General features: G+C 54.3%; 1 protein-coding gene across 1 annotated transcript in view; it reads left to right on the top strand.

Moving 5' to 3' along the window:
• The first annotated feature begins 225 nt into the window (after window positions 1-225).
• LINGO1 (leucine rich repeat and Ig domain containing 1) overlaps window positions 226-13479 on the top strand; it is a 129361-nt gene continuing 116107 nt past the window's right edge. Inside the window, exon 1 of the mRNA XM_058811492.1 lies at window positions 226-331. The gene's annotated coding sequence lies outside the window, so the exon portion shown is untranslated. The remainder of the gene's footprint in view (window positions 332-13479) is intronic.

Raw genomic sequence — 13479 nt, forward strand, 5'->3', positions numbered from 1 at the left:
TGGAAAGGCACGGCGGCGCTGACAAGCGGTGCAGGAGATGGGGGCAGTAGGTGGATCGTTTTTAGCAGCGTGCACGCACGGAGCAGACAGCTTGGGCATGTTCCAAAACACTTCCCACGCCCCCAGGCTGAATTTTAAGAAGCTGGGGCATCTGCACGTTCAAAACGCTACGGGGTGGAAGGGAAAAAAGGAAAAAAATCCCCAAGGCAGGCAGAGCAGCCAGCGCGTGGAAGGGGCAGGCAGCACCCAAAGGCTGATGTCTTGCTGCGGAAGGGAGTTTGTTGCAAAGGCTGAGCAGCTCCAAGCCGCTCTCCGGAGGGGCAGAGCACAGGTGAGCGTGGAGCAGCGGGCGCTGGCTTGCAAGCTGGTCTCGCTCTTGGTTGAGTGGGGGGAATGGGAAGAGGAGCTTGAATTACCCAGGAACGGCGCCCGGGTGAGTGCCTGTTCCTCCTGTCCAGCTGGGGTGGTGCAGCTTTTGAGGAGCCCCACACATTTGGGGGCCCCAGAGTCTTGCAGTAAAAGGGGGGTTAGTGGGGGGATAATCCTGTCTTCCTTATGGTGATGGGAATGAGTCCTGTGCTCAATCCACTTTTGGTGTTTCAAGGGACTGCCTGGGATCCTGCCCATTAACAGCAGGAGATGCCCCACTGATTTCTTTCTGTGGGGAAGCCCTGGTATGCAGGACCAGCCTCATTCCCTTCTGCATCTCCTGGGGAAGCTGAAGCAAGCAGGCAGTGGGCAGGGATTGACGTTGGGAACACACAAGCTCTGGGCTTGCACTGGCTAGCTAAAGGCTATTTCAGCCCTACCCAGGGCTCCCTGGCCAGGGTGGGATATCCAGCCCAAGCAGGGAACTCTGAGGGATGGGGAACAACCTGTGTGTGTGGTCCAGCAGAGTCTTGGATCCCCTGGAGTGATGATCTGGAGTTCCTTTCTGAGTCCTGGTATAGCTTTGGATAAGTAGCTTCAGCTGTGAAGGTTGGGAGCTTTCAGTGCTGGTTCTCAGCTTACATGCTGAGAACAGCCCCAGTTCTTGCTGTTGCTGCTCCCTTGGGATCCAAGGTCCCTGCTCCTGGTGGTGGGGCCTTGGACATCCTGAAGCATTGGGAAGGGATGGGTGTAAATCTGGAGAGCCCAAGGTGCCGTCCGCGTTCCTCAGATCAGCGATCCATGTGTGCGCTCCGTGATCAAAGGGAGGGGAACACGCCTGTCTGCACGTTCCATCAAGCTCCCATTGGTGCTGCTGGCGAGGAGGATGATGGTGTGGCAGCCTGGCAGCCTGGAGCCATCCTGCCAGGGTGGCTGGGCTCTGACTGCTCCCTCCCATCTCGCTGGGCCAGGCACTGGGGGATGCTCCTCCCGACGCATCACGTGCATGAGGGGCATCTTCCCAGCGCTGCCCGTGGCTGCCTCCCATGCCACTCCTGCCTCCTGTGCTGCTCCTGCCTCCCGTGCCACTCCTGCCTCCCGTGCCACTCCTGCCTCCCGTGCCACTTCTGCCTCCCGTGCCACTCCTGCCTCCCGTGCCACTCCTGCCTCCCGTGCCTCTCCTGCCTCCCGTGCCACTCCTGCCTCCCGTGCCTCTCCTGCCTCCCGTGCCACTCCTGCCTCCTGTGCCACTCCTGCCTCCCGTGCCTCTCCTGCCTCCCGTGCCACTCCTGCCTCCTGTGCCACTCCTGCCTCCTGTGCCACTCCTGCCTCCCGTGCCTCTCCTGCCTCCCGTGCCACTCCTGCCTCCCGTGCCTCTCCTGCCTCCCGTGCCTCTCCTGCCTCCCGTGCTGCTCCTGCCTCCCGTGCTGCTCCTGCCTCCCGTGCCCTCCTGTGCCACTCCTGCCTCTTGTGCCACTCCTGCCTCCCGTGCCACTCCTGCCTCCTGTGCTGCTCCTGCCTCCTGTGCCATTTCTGCCTCCCGTGCCCTCCCCTGCCACTCTTGCCTCCCGTACCACTCCTGCCTCCCGTGCTGTGCCATTCCTGCCTCCCGTGCCACTTCTGCTTCCCGTGCCGTGCCATTGCTGCCTCCCATGACACTCCTGCCTCCCATCCTCCCATCCTCTCCTGCCTCCTGTGCCACTCCTGCCTCCCGTGCCACTCCTGCCTCCTGTGCCCTCCCGTGCCCTCCCGTGCCACTCCTGCCTCCTGTGCCACTCCTGCCTCCCGTGCCACTCCTGCCTCCCGTGCCACTCCGGCCTCCCGTGCCCTCCCGTGCCACTCCTGCCTCCTGTGCCACTCCTGCCTCCCGTGCCACTCCGGCCTCCCGTGCCCTCCCGTGCCACTCCTGCCTCCTGTGCCACTCCTGCCTCCCAGCGCTCACTCTGGCAGTGTGCAGCTCTGCCCTTCTCCTGGCAAAGCCAATGGCTTATTGCAATGTGGCTTTTGCTTGGTGAGGAGACAGGAAAACTAGTGAGGAGCAAAAACTAGAGAAGTCCTTGGGGGGAGATTTAAATGTCTCCAAGGTCAGAGCTTTTTTCCTTTCATTTTGGGAGGAGGAGACTTGAAAAGCCTCCAGTTCTTAGGTGTCCCTCCAGAAGAGGCTAAAACAGATTCTAAGTTATGCACTTTGTAAGTCTCTTGGTACCAGCAGAAGTTGTGCTCTCCATGGTGTCCTTACATGCCTGGTAGACTCATGGCAAGAGCATCTTCTTGGCAATAGGTGTTCCTGGGTCCTTCTGTCCCTTGTCCCTCAGGTGGGCAGTACATTTGTACCTCTGGCACCCAGGGGAGGAGTACAAGGCCCTCCTGGTGCTAAACACAAGATGCTGTTCTGTGCCCTCCAGGGTGAGGAGGAGGAAGAAGGCAGAAAGGGATGGGGATGGACCTGGTGTGCCCCAGGGGACTGGCTTGTTTCTGCTAATTAGCCGTGTAACCAGCCATGGCACAGCCCAGGGCTCCTGGCAGATAATTACCTTGCTGGGTGCTGGGAAGGGAGCAGAAAGACTTGCTGTCCATGGGGACTTGAAAACCTCCCCATTCTTGAACAGATTTGGGAAAGGCAGCTCAAAAAGAATAATATGGATATATATTTTAACAGAGCAATTTCTGCCAGGCAGGCAGGCCAATTTGTTACTGAAGTGACACATTTGGTTTTAGCTGTAAGAATCAAGATTTTTCGGCTTTTCTCCTTTTTCAGTCCCTAGGGCAGGGGTTGGCTAAGTCACAGGGAAGCTGGGGGTCTACATGGGAACAGGCTTGGGGTTCTGGCTTCCTCCTGACTGAGAATTTATGGGTGTTTCATAGAGCAGGGGGAGAAAAATAAATCTGGGAGTGCCCCCAGTCTGCTCACTGCAGCTCAGTGAGGTTTCCATTGGGCCAGGGTATCCTGCCATCCTTGTGCTGTGTGTGACTGTGCAGGTCCTGGGCTGTGTGTGGCTGTGCAGATCCTGTGCTGTGTGTGGCTGTGCAGATCCTGTGCCATCCCTGTGCTGTGTGTGGCTGTGCAGATCCTGTGCAAATCCTGTGCAAATCCTGTGCCCTCCCTGTGCTGTGTGTGTCTGTGCCCTCCCTGTGCCCTCCCTGTGCTGTGTGTGTCTGTGCCCTCCCTGTGCCCTCCCTGTGCTGTGTGTGGCTGTGCAGATCCTGTGCCCTCCCTGTGCTGTGTGTGGCTGTGCAGATCCTGTGCCCTCCCTGTGCTGTGTGTGGCTGTGCAGATCCTGTGCCCTCCCTGTGCTGTGTGTGGCTGTGCAGATCCTGTGCCCTCCCTGTGCTGTGTGTGGCTGTGCAGATCCTGTGCAAATCCTGTGCAAATCCTGTGCCCTCCCTGTGCTGTGTGTGGCTGTGCAGATCCTGTGCCCTCCCTGTGCTGTGTGTGGCTGTGCAGATCCTGTGCCATCCCTGTGCCCTCCCTGTGCTGTGTGTGGCTGTGCAGATCCTGTGCCATCCCTGTGCCCTCCCTGTGCTGTGTGTGGCTGTGCAGATCCTGTGCCCTCCCTGTGCTGTGTATGGCTGTGCAGATCCTCTGCTCTGTGTGGCTGTGCAGACACTGCCCCAGGGCTGCCGGGGGTCCTACCCCAGGGCTGGCTGCTCTGCCAGCCTGGGGATGGCTCCCTGGAGCTGCCCAGGGGTCCCTGCTGGCGCTGCCAGGGCTGTGCCAGGCAGGGCTGTCCCTGGAGTGCTCCTTATGCCCGACGGGTGGGATCGCTGCCGGCCAAGGAGCATCTGTGCTCTCCTTGCACCTCTTGTCCGGGCCAGGGACCTCATTAGCTGCTTCCATCTCCTCTCTCCTCTGTTTATCTCCAGTTTTTCAAACGTTTGTCTGATTTTTTTTTTATTATGTCTTTTTTTTTTTCCTGGCTTGAAGGCAGAAATGATTGTGTGAGTCATGATAGGGCCTGACAGCTCCCTGTGTGCCCTGCCAGGTTCTACTGAAATTGGGGCTGGGGGGCAGGGCTGCAGTGACTGCTGCCCATCCAGGTCCTGTTGCAGGGGGACACGGGGTGGGGAGTGGGGAACAGGCATCACAGCCTTTCCCCCTCATCACCCATTAACCCTTTGGTCTGTGGGGCTTGCCAGAGGGTCTGGCAAAGCTCAGGCCTCCAAGGAGAGATTGCAGGCAGATTTGTGATTCTCCTTGGGAGAGCAGTAGGAATGCCATGACACTGGGTGGCAGGAGAGCAGCAGGGTGGGAACAGCTTGAGCTGAAAGCCCAGTGTAGCCAGCCCTGCTTCTGTCCACTGTGTGTAGGAGATTTGGGGCCATGCTGAGCTAGAGGAAAGCTCTTGGCCACATGCATGTGCCTTTTCCAGGAACAGGCTGAGATGACAGGCTTGTCTGGTCAGTGGATTTGTCCCCATTCCAGTGTACCCAGGATGTCTGCTTCCATACAGAGTGGGGTCCCAGGCTGGTGCTTCCATACAGAACGGGGTCCCAGGCTGGTGCTTCCACACAGAACGGGGTCCCAGGCTGGTGCTTCCATACAGAATGGGGTCCCAGGCTGGTGCTTCCATACAGAATGGGGTCCCAGGCTGGTGCTTCCATACAGAATGGGGTCCCAGGCTGGTGCTCCCCATGGCATCTCCCTGCTGAAGGAGCACAACCACTGCGTACCAGGCACAGAAGGATGCAGGGGATGGCAATTCCACCTCCACCTCCTCGGTCAGGGCTGGGGGTGCCAAACTGCATCTCTCCATCTGCCAGCCCTGCCTTGTTGGCCTCCTCAGTCCCCCTTCCTCCACACCCCATCTCCCTCTGCAGAGCCAGCAGTAACTCTTAGTCAGTGCTGTCTCACGGACCATTGCTCTGGAAATCCCAGGGAGAAAGGTGCTTGCCCATGGTCCTGTGTGGCCAGTGCCATCCTCTGCAGCCCATTGCCACCCTGGCACTGCTGCCTTGGAGGACAGGGCCATCCTCACTTCTTCCTCGCTGCTCTGGGATGATCCCAGCATCTTGCCTGTGCTTTTTATAGCCTGTGCTTCCCAGCAGGCTCACCAGCTGACCTGGATAAAGCCACACTGCATTTGGACTGAGCTCCCCTGCTCCCTCCTTGTGCTGGGGTGGGCTGCTTTGTCAGTGCTCATTGGCACCCCAGGTTGCTCTCACAAAGACAGAAGCATCCATCATCCTGCTCTTGCGTCAAGTCCAGGCTGGGTAACAGGGATTGCTGCGAGCACGCGCCTCCGGATCTCTGCTCCGCGGGGATCCCTTCTCTTTAGCAGGTGCTTTTTCTCCCAGATGCTGTTCTGCAGAGAGGAAACAGGGACAAATTAGCATCCCTGGCATTTCTGGCTTTCTCCACTCCTTGCCTGCCAGCTTCCCCTCCCTTCTCTTTTTAAAGAGATTCAGGTCATGCCTGGAATTAGGGCTCCCTGAACTGCAGTGAAAGAGCATTTAAACTGCTTACCATCGATTAGATGGAGTAGTTGGGGTTTGGTTTGTGCCCCACCCCTGTTCTCAGTTTTGGATGGACGTTCCCAGCACATTACTCCTTCTTTCAAGGCCTTTGCCATCATGGGCTGCTCTTCCCTGCACAGGTGGGTCTGGGGACCCTGGGGGCTGCTCCCCACTTTGCCCTCTGCCAGCAGCCAGCTGCTCTCGACACAGAGACCTTGCAGGAAAGCTTTTTATTTAGCCGGCTTCGTTTATCGCAGCGCTCCGGCTGGGATTAGACACAGATAAGACGATCAATAAATCCTCCTCTTGGCTGAGATGTGCCGTGAATTTTTTGGGAAAGTGTAGGGCACCAATTCAAAGGCAGCAGGACTGGCTGGAGGTGAGGGAGGGGACAGCCAATGCTGCGAGGTGGTGGCACGGAGGGGACCCCACTGTGATGCCAGCGGCAGTTTTGAAGAAGCCGTGTGTATGTGGCAGAGAGAAAAGAAACCCCGCGCTGCCGCTGCGGCTGGTGTGGCTGTGCCGCCAGGGAAAGTAGGTCAGGCTGTGCTGCAGAGCCCGGGCGAGCCCCCAGCACAGCAGGGCACCCACCCTCCCCAGCTGCCCTCAGCTCTGCTCACAGCCAGCCCTGCCCAAAGGCAGCCGCTCTGGGGCTGGGCTGCCATCAGCTCCTCACCCCGGTGTCTGGGCGGCTCCTGGGTCCTGCTGTGGTGGCTCCGGGTGAGGGTGGCAGTGTGGGAGCCCTGCAGGAGGAGAGGCAGAGATAGAGGGAGGGGAGACAGTGCTGCCTCTCCCCTGCTGCATCCCTCAGCTGCTATTCTGAATCCAGTGAGGATTTGGCTGCAGGAGGGATGTAGGATGACAGCCCAGCATCAGAAAGGATGTTTCTCCATCTCCCCAGAATTCTGAGGTGCCCCACTAGCTGGGGGTGGGAAAAGCTCAGGGACACAACCATCCCCTCACCCCCCCCTCCTTTCTGGGACTATTTTCTGCATTGTCAGGGAGATTTGGAGAGGAAGAAAAAATAGTTAAAGGCAGAGGCTAACACCTCAATCTGCAGGGATTTTGGGTGTCTCACATGGATTTCAAAGCCTCCTCAGAGGGGAAGGGGGAGCAGGACGGGACAAATTATGGGATTCCTGTGGATAGGACTCAGGCAGGACTGGAGGATGTCCTAACTTGGCTCAGGAGGATGGCTTGTTCCATCATCACTTTCAGGAAGGTTTCTTGGCTGCTGGGGAGAGGGGAAAATTAAGATGTGTTTTCATGACAGAGGTGTTCCAAGTGCAAATCCAGAGTGTGTGCTGTAGCTGTAGGAACCCGTTGGGAGATGGAAGGAAACTCTGGAATTGCTTTTGCCACTGGACACAGCTGGGCTGTCACTCCTGGACATGCTGTGGGGAGGGATGCTGTGGGGCTGGATCACAGCCACAGGAGCATGGCCTGTGACTGCCAGGCTCAGGGAGGTGACAGCCCCATGCTAACACAGCTCTGGTGACACAGAGCCATGACCCAGAGGTGGGCAGGGACACTGTGTCCTGCAGCAAGGACCTGACTGATGTGAGAGGGCTGGTGGTGAAGATGCAATGAGCTGAGCGAGGAATAAATTGAGTGTCTACATCACAGGCAGGTCTGGGCTTTATTGATTTTCAATGAAAGGCTGTGTCATGAATTTTTCTTTCCCACTGTATTTGCTGGAAAGTTGCATCTGGTCTCCAAGCATTAACCACTAACTGGAGAGCTCATTTTTCGCCCCCCAGGAGCTGCCCCAGGGGGAGGCAGGTTTGCACATGATCTTTTTAAGTGTGTGATGGATGCAGCAGCTTTACTAATCCAGCATCAGAAGAGAAGGGCGCTATTAGCAATGGAAAATGTTCTGGCCAGCAGTTCAAGTGACTCATTGCCAAGGGGGTGCATGTGTGATGTGTCTTGTTTGATGGGCTGCTCCAGGATCCATTGGGAATGGTGTCCTGCTGTCCCCAAGAGGGACAGGGCATCATCTGGGTGTTGTCACTGCTTTTGCTGGTTTGCCTTTCCTCTCAATGACAGGAGGACTCTCAAAGAGAGGGAACATATTCCCTATGGTAAAACCCTTTTGGAAGCTCCTGTTGCATCCTGATTTTAAACCAGTGTTCAGAATTTGGAGCATCTCTTTAATCTTGAAGTCATTGTTTTTAAACATTAAAGAACATTTGGGAATGAGTGTAGCACAAAATGTTTTAGGAGATATTTCTCCCTATCTTCAGAAACTCTTACAGATCTTCTTTGCTTCCTTATGAATGTGTTGAGGACTTAGGGGAAAACGTTGAAACCAGTTAAGGGATTTAAAAAGAGATAACCAATGGAGAAATTTGGAGAGGTTTAGGATGGGTTTGTCTGGAAAAGAAGTAATAGGGAGGAAGTGTTTGGCTAGAAAAGAGGTGATGGAGAGATGTTTTACCAGGTTTTGGGTAGCACTGTGCAGTGAGATGTGCAGCGACAGCAGCTTGTGTCCTCACAGGGAGAGGCTGGGAAGACTTGCAGGGTTTGGAACTTGGTTGGAAATGCCCTGGAAGGGTTAATTCTGGTGCCTGGATATAACTGGATGCACTGAAGCTGAAGTGGAGCAGTATGCAAATCTATCCACTTTCATAAACTGCTTAATTAGGCAAATGTTAATGAGACGTTAATTACTGTTGTGCCGGCGAATCCCACGGAACGGAGATTATGTTTCTCTTCAAACATCCAGTCTTAATTATAACTTGTGCTTAATTCCACTGTCTTGCTTGGGACGGAGCTGGGTAGGGAGGATGAGTGCCAGCTCCCATGGCTGCCCGCCTGCAGAGCATCTCCCATCCCTGCCCATGCCACGGTGCTGCCTCTGGGACATTGGGGATGGAGCCATGGGGGCAGCAGGGGCTGCTTGAGGACAGTGGCTGTGAATGCTTTGCTTGCAGCCATCTCCCTGTGCTCAGGTCCAGCCCAGCAGCAAACCCTCCAGTTGTGAGCAGGGCAGGGTGGAAAGTCTCATGTCATGTGTAAGAGCTCCCATGCTTTTCCTTTGTGGGCTTGAGAAGCCTTTGTGAAGTCCCTGTTGGCGCCCTATGCACTCCAGGGATGTCACATTGCTCTGCTCTGGAGGTGCCTGCCCCAGACTGGTCAGACTGGGGTAGGGAACTTGAGCATGTGCCTTGTCCTTCCTTCCTCACTTTCTGTTTCTACCCTCCTTGGTCTTCCCAGTAGGACTGCAAATGCATTCTGTTGCCTGTGATTTCTAGCTCCTGTATGGGTTTTTGTGGTAAATTGCCATAGGTCTTGTTTCCAGAGTGCCTGGCATACATGAGTATTTTTAAAGTATGGCTTCCACTTGGAGATTAGCAAGAGATCACAGCAGAGATGAGCAGAGAAATGGCATCCCATTTTCAATTTGAACTCCTATTATTATTATTATTATTATTATTATTATTATTATTATTATTATTATTATTTTACATGGCTTTCATTACAGTTCAGGATAATATAATGCCTTCAAATGAGGTATAGTGAGCCATGGAAGCTGCATCCTCAGGGGCTTTTGGCTGGTTTTCCTCTGTGCTTTGCTGGTTCGCTGGAACCTCTGAGCAGGGTTCTCTGGCTCGTTGCTCATTGCTCCCAGCTGGGTAGCAGAGAGAACAGCACCTGAAGGCTGAAACACGAGATTTGGGCTCCATCAGAGCTTTGGGTACCCCTGAGGAAGATTTCTTCCAGTGGCCATGCTCTTGTCCCCAGGGAGGTGTTTGCCTTGCCACTGCTGGTGGTGGGAGAGCCCACGGGCTGCCTGCTCCGCTCCTCCTGGCATGAGTGTCGCAGGATTTTAATCACACACACAGTGGCATCTGCGTGCTCAGAGCTTGTGGCCAGAAACCTGCAGCTGAGAGCAGTGACAGTCCTCATGCCAGGCCCTCTCTGATGGCCCGGGGCCGGAGTCACTTTGGATTTCCTCTGCAGGAGCCGTGTTGTCCCCTGAGCGGTGATTCTCAGCATTGGGTGTTTTCAATTACAAAGGGTGTCAGTTTAGGTTTCGTTTCCTGTGTTTTCTTCTTTTCTTCCCTCTGTTCTGGCTCTGCTGTTTGATTTCCAGGCAGGTTTGATATTTCCTCTTCCAGCAAGCCACAAGTCCTGGGGACTTTGGTGGGCAGCTCCTTTGATCGCAGGCGCTGTCCCTGTGAGAGGGATGGGATGGGATGGGATGGGATGGGATGGGATGGGATGGGATGGGATGGGATGGGATGGGATGGGATGGGATGGAGGACCAGGAGCCAGCAGGATGGGGGCAGCACCCATGGCAGCACCCATGGGGGTGGCACCACCAGGGCTTGCAGCTCTGCCTGCCTCCTCCAAAATCATCTGAACGTGGAGTTTTTAATCTCCTAAAAAAGCTTTTCTACCAGAAGAAATGTGTCCAGCAGCCAGGGAGTTTTGTCCTTTTTTTTCTTCTCTGCATTTTGCATCTCTCAGTGTTGAAACCTTTGTTAATTACTTAAGAATTAATTAATGGCAATTTCTTTAATTTTTGAAAATGGCAGGATCTAGCCACGGATCCACTTGCAGAGCTGCCTGCTGCTCCCTCCTCCCCTCTTGCAAATCTCGAACAAACAGAGCCCAGCACAATCAACAGCTGCGTGGGAGGCAGAGCCAGCACTCTGCATATGATTCCAACCAAATACAGCGTGTTTGGGAAACATGGGGACACCAAAGCCAGCTCAAGGGGGAGCAGAGAGGCCACTGCAGTGTTAAGCCCCACTGCTAAGATGCCTCTGTGTGTTGGTGGTTCCTGTGCTGCTTTTCAGAGCCCAGAAAATACCACAAGCAGGACCAGGTGCTCCAGTGCAGCCCCCTAGGGTGCCAGTACCTGGGGTGGGTGCCCAAGGAGACATCACAGGCAGAGAAGCAGGCAGGAGAGGAGAAGCTTTCACTCTGTGTTCTGCCTGCAGCTGCTTGTCACTTCCAATTGCTGAGCCCAGCACTGCTGGCTTTAAAATAAAATAAAAGGAGGACAGAGGAGAAAGGAGGATTTGGCTAAACATCTAAATTAGCCTTATTGTGCTGGGAGCTGAACTGGGCGTGGGGTAAATCCATTCCCACAGCACATTGTATGTACTGAGTGAGATGTTGAGGGATAAATGACTGCTTTTCATACATCATCATGGCCTGACAGCCATGAGGCAGACAGAGGCAGTGCAAAGGTGATAAATGAGAAAGTTTGAGTTAACAAAGTCTAGATGTCTCTCATTAGAGGGAAAGGAATTCCCTTTACCACCTGTCCTTGGGCTTGTGCAGTTGGGATTGCTCCTGCTCTCTATTTTGTCTTTTTAAAAATGCCTGATAATTTGTTTCTAGTTTACTTTTGCTTGCCAGGTTAATGCTATGATACATGGGTTGTGTGCTGGATGGGGGCTCTCTTGCAGTGCTGGGTGAGTGCTTGGGGATGCTGGTGGGGGATAGAGATGCTCCTGGGGATGTGAGGGCAAGGAGATGTGCAAAAGGGACTGCTCAGGGCTGTGGGAGGAAATCCCTGCTCCTCCAGGCAAGGGAGGGGAAGAAGTGTCTCCCTGGCAATCAGCCAGAACCAAGAAAGCAGGTCTTCAGCAGGAACCTGCAATATTAAATAGTCTTTTAATGAAAAATACATCTGCTGTTGAGCTGCCTCGCAGCCCGAGATGTGAGCGTGCTTTTTGGTTCCACAATAGCTGCTGCACGACCTTTTATTTTACAATATTTGAAACAAAACTGGAATCTATTTTTAATCCTTTCCCTTTCCCCCTTTCAGTGTTCTCCTGTCACTTATCCATCACACTAATCCTGGAAAAGCTCAGTCAGGCTTTGGGAGAGGCCAAGGGCCAGGTTGTGTGCCCAGCTTAGAGCAGGAAGTCAACCCATCTCTGCATGGTCCCTCTGCCCGGTGACCCTGGCTCAGCCTGTCCTGCTCAGGGCTGCTTTGCAAAGACAGAGCTTTGTCTCCTGCCCTTTAGTAGCTCTACCTTTTCAAGGAGGGGGAGATTTTGTTTTTACTGCCAGATGTGGGGCAGAGCAGGCAGGATCTCCTCAGCCTGGATTTCAGATTGTCTTACAGCAATCCTGCCCGGAGGCAGAGGCTGGGTCACAACATTTTGCACTTTGCTAATGCTTTTCATGGTGGGATTTCTTAGCAATTCCCAGAGAAACCAGCCTTTGCAAAGCCCATCCTGCTGGTGAGGAGCAGAAGGAGCTGGGGAGGTGAACTGAGGTCCTGTGCAAGGTATACCTGCTGATGGCACATTTTAACATCCCTAGCAGTGGTGTTTGTGTGTTTCAGCCATGGGCAGCCTTGCCTTTCCTGCCACCCACTGCCTGCAGCCACAGAGGCCCCATTTATCTGGAGCAATGACTAACCATAGAAAAATAACAGTAAAGAAAAGGTATGTGAGAAACATCTGTGAAATAATAACAAGATCCTGGGGATGGAGCTGCTTTCATCTGGGAGCTCTTTGAGAGCTGCGGATTGTTCCTGTCCCTTGTTAGAGAGGAGCTGGGCAGCGATGCCCGCTCAGATCTTTCTTTCCTTTCAAGATCTCCCATGGCATCCCACAGGCTGGTGAGCCTGGGCCTTGCCAGCACATCCCTCCTGCTGCCCACTGCTGAATTGGTTTTTAATCCTTCTAATCAGCCCCACATCCAAGGCCAGTGGCGATGGCAGAGCTGGGTTCATCCGAGGCTGTCGTGCCCTCTTACATCCTGAGTGAAGAACCTGGCAGGGCTGGGAGCTGTGGAGTATGGAAACCCCATGTCTGGCCTAGCTTTGTAAGGCTGAGCTGCCAGCTTTGCAGCCAGTCTCCTCCCAGCCAGTATTTGCTCCTTTATGCTTGTGCCAGGTCTGCTCCAGACCCTTGGGGAACACCCAAGCAGTGCAAGTGCTGGCAGGCACTAGCTGGCTGGCTGGAAAATGTCCATCAAAACTTCATTTCCTGGGAAAAATCTCGTTTGGCCAAGCTAAAACACTTGTGGGACTCTGTGTTGAAGCCTGTGGAGGCTTTTGATGCTCCCACATTGATGCAGAGGAGTGTGGACTCTCAGGGCTGGACTAGAGAGAGCTGCCCCCATGAACAGCCCTGTGAGCAGCCCCAGAGCAGAGTAAAATGTAAAGGGATCAAAGGACCCTTTCTATCACACTGGCAGGTGCTGGGGAGCAGGAAGGAGGATGGGGGGCTCAGGATTACATGGAAAACCCAGTGTTGGCCATGCCTTGGGCAGAGCTGGTGTTTCCACATGAAGCCTACATTGCTCTGCCCTTCTCCAGTGCCTGCCTGGCTGTTAATGTGTGGTTATTTGCACATGGCTTTTGAGGGCTTTCAGTGTGGTCCCTGGTTGGACTTTTCCTATAATAAAATAATTTGCTGCTCTGGAAGGAGCATTTCTGTGAGTGAGGATTAAGGTGTATTTCAGTGTTTGCTTCTTGGTCTGTGGCATGCAGGGATGTGTGGGTAAAATGTGCTGTGTCTGATTTTGAGGCTCAGTAGTTGAAATGCCTCATGTTGAGGTCAGGAGAGGAGGGATTTCTGCAGATTGCTGGAGGTAAAAGGTGGGGCTGTGCAGAAGGAACTGTGTTACCTCCACAAGGTGAGCTGGGGGTCCTTGTGGGCTTGTCACCTTGGAAGTGAA

This window comes from Ammospiza caudacuta, chromosome 10, assembly GCF_027887145.1.
Source record: "Ammospiza caudacuta isolate bAmmCau1 chromosome 10, bAmmCau1.pri, whole genome shotgun sequence".
NCBI lineage: Eukaryota > Metazoa > Chordata > Aves > Passeriformes > Passerellidae > Ammospiza > Ammospiza caudacuta.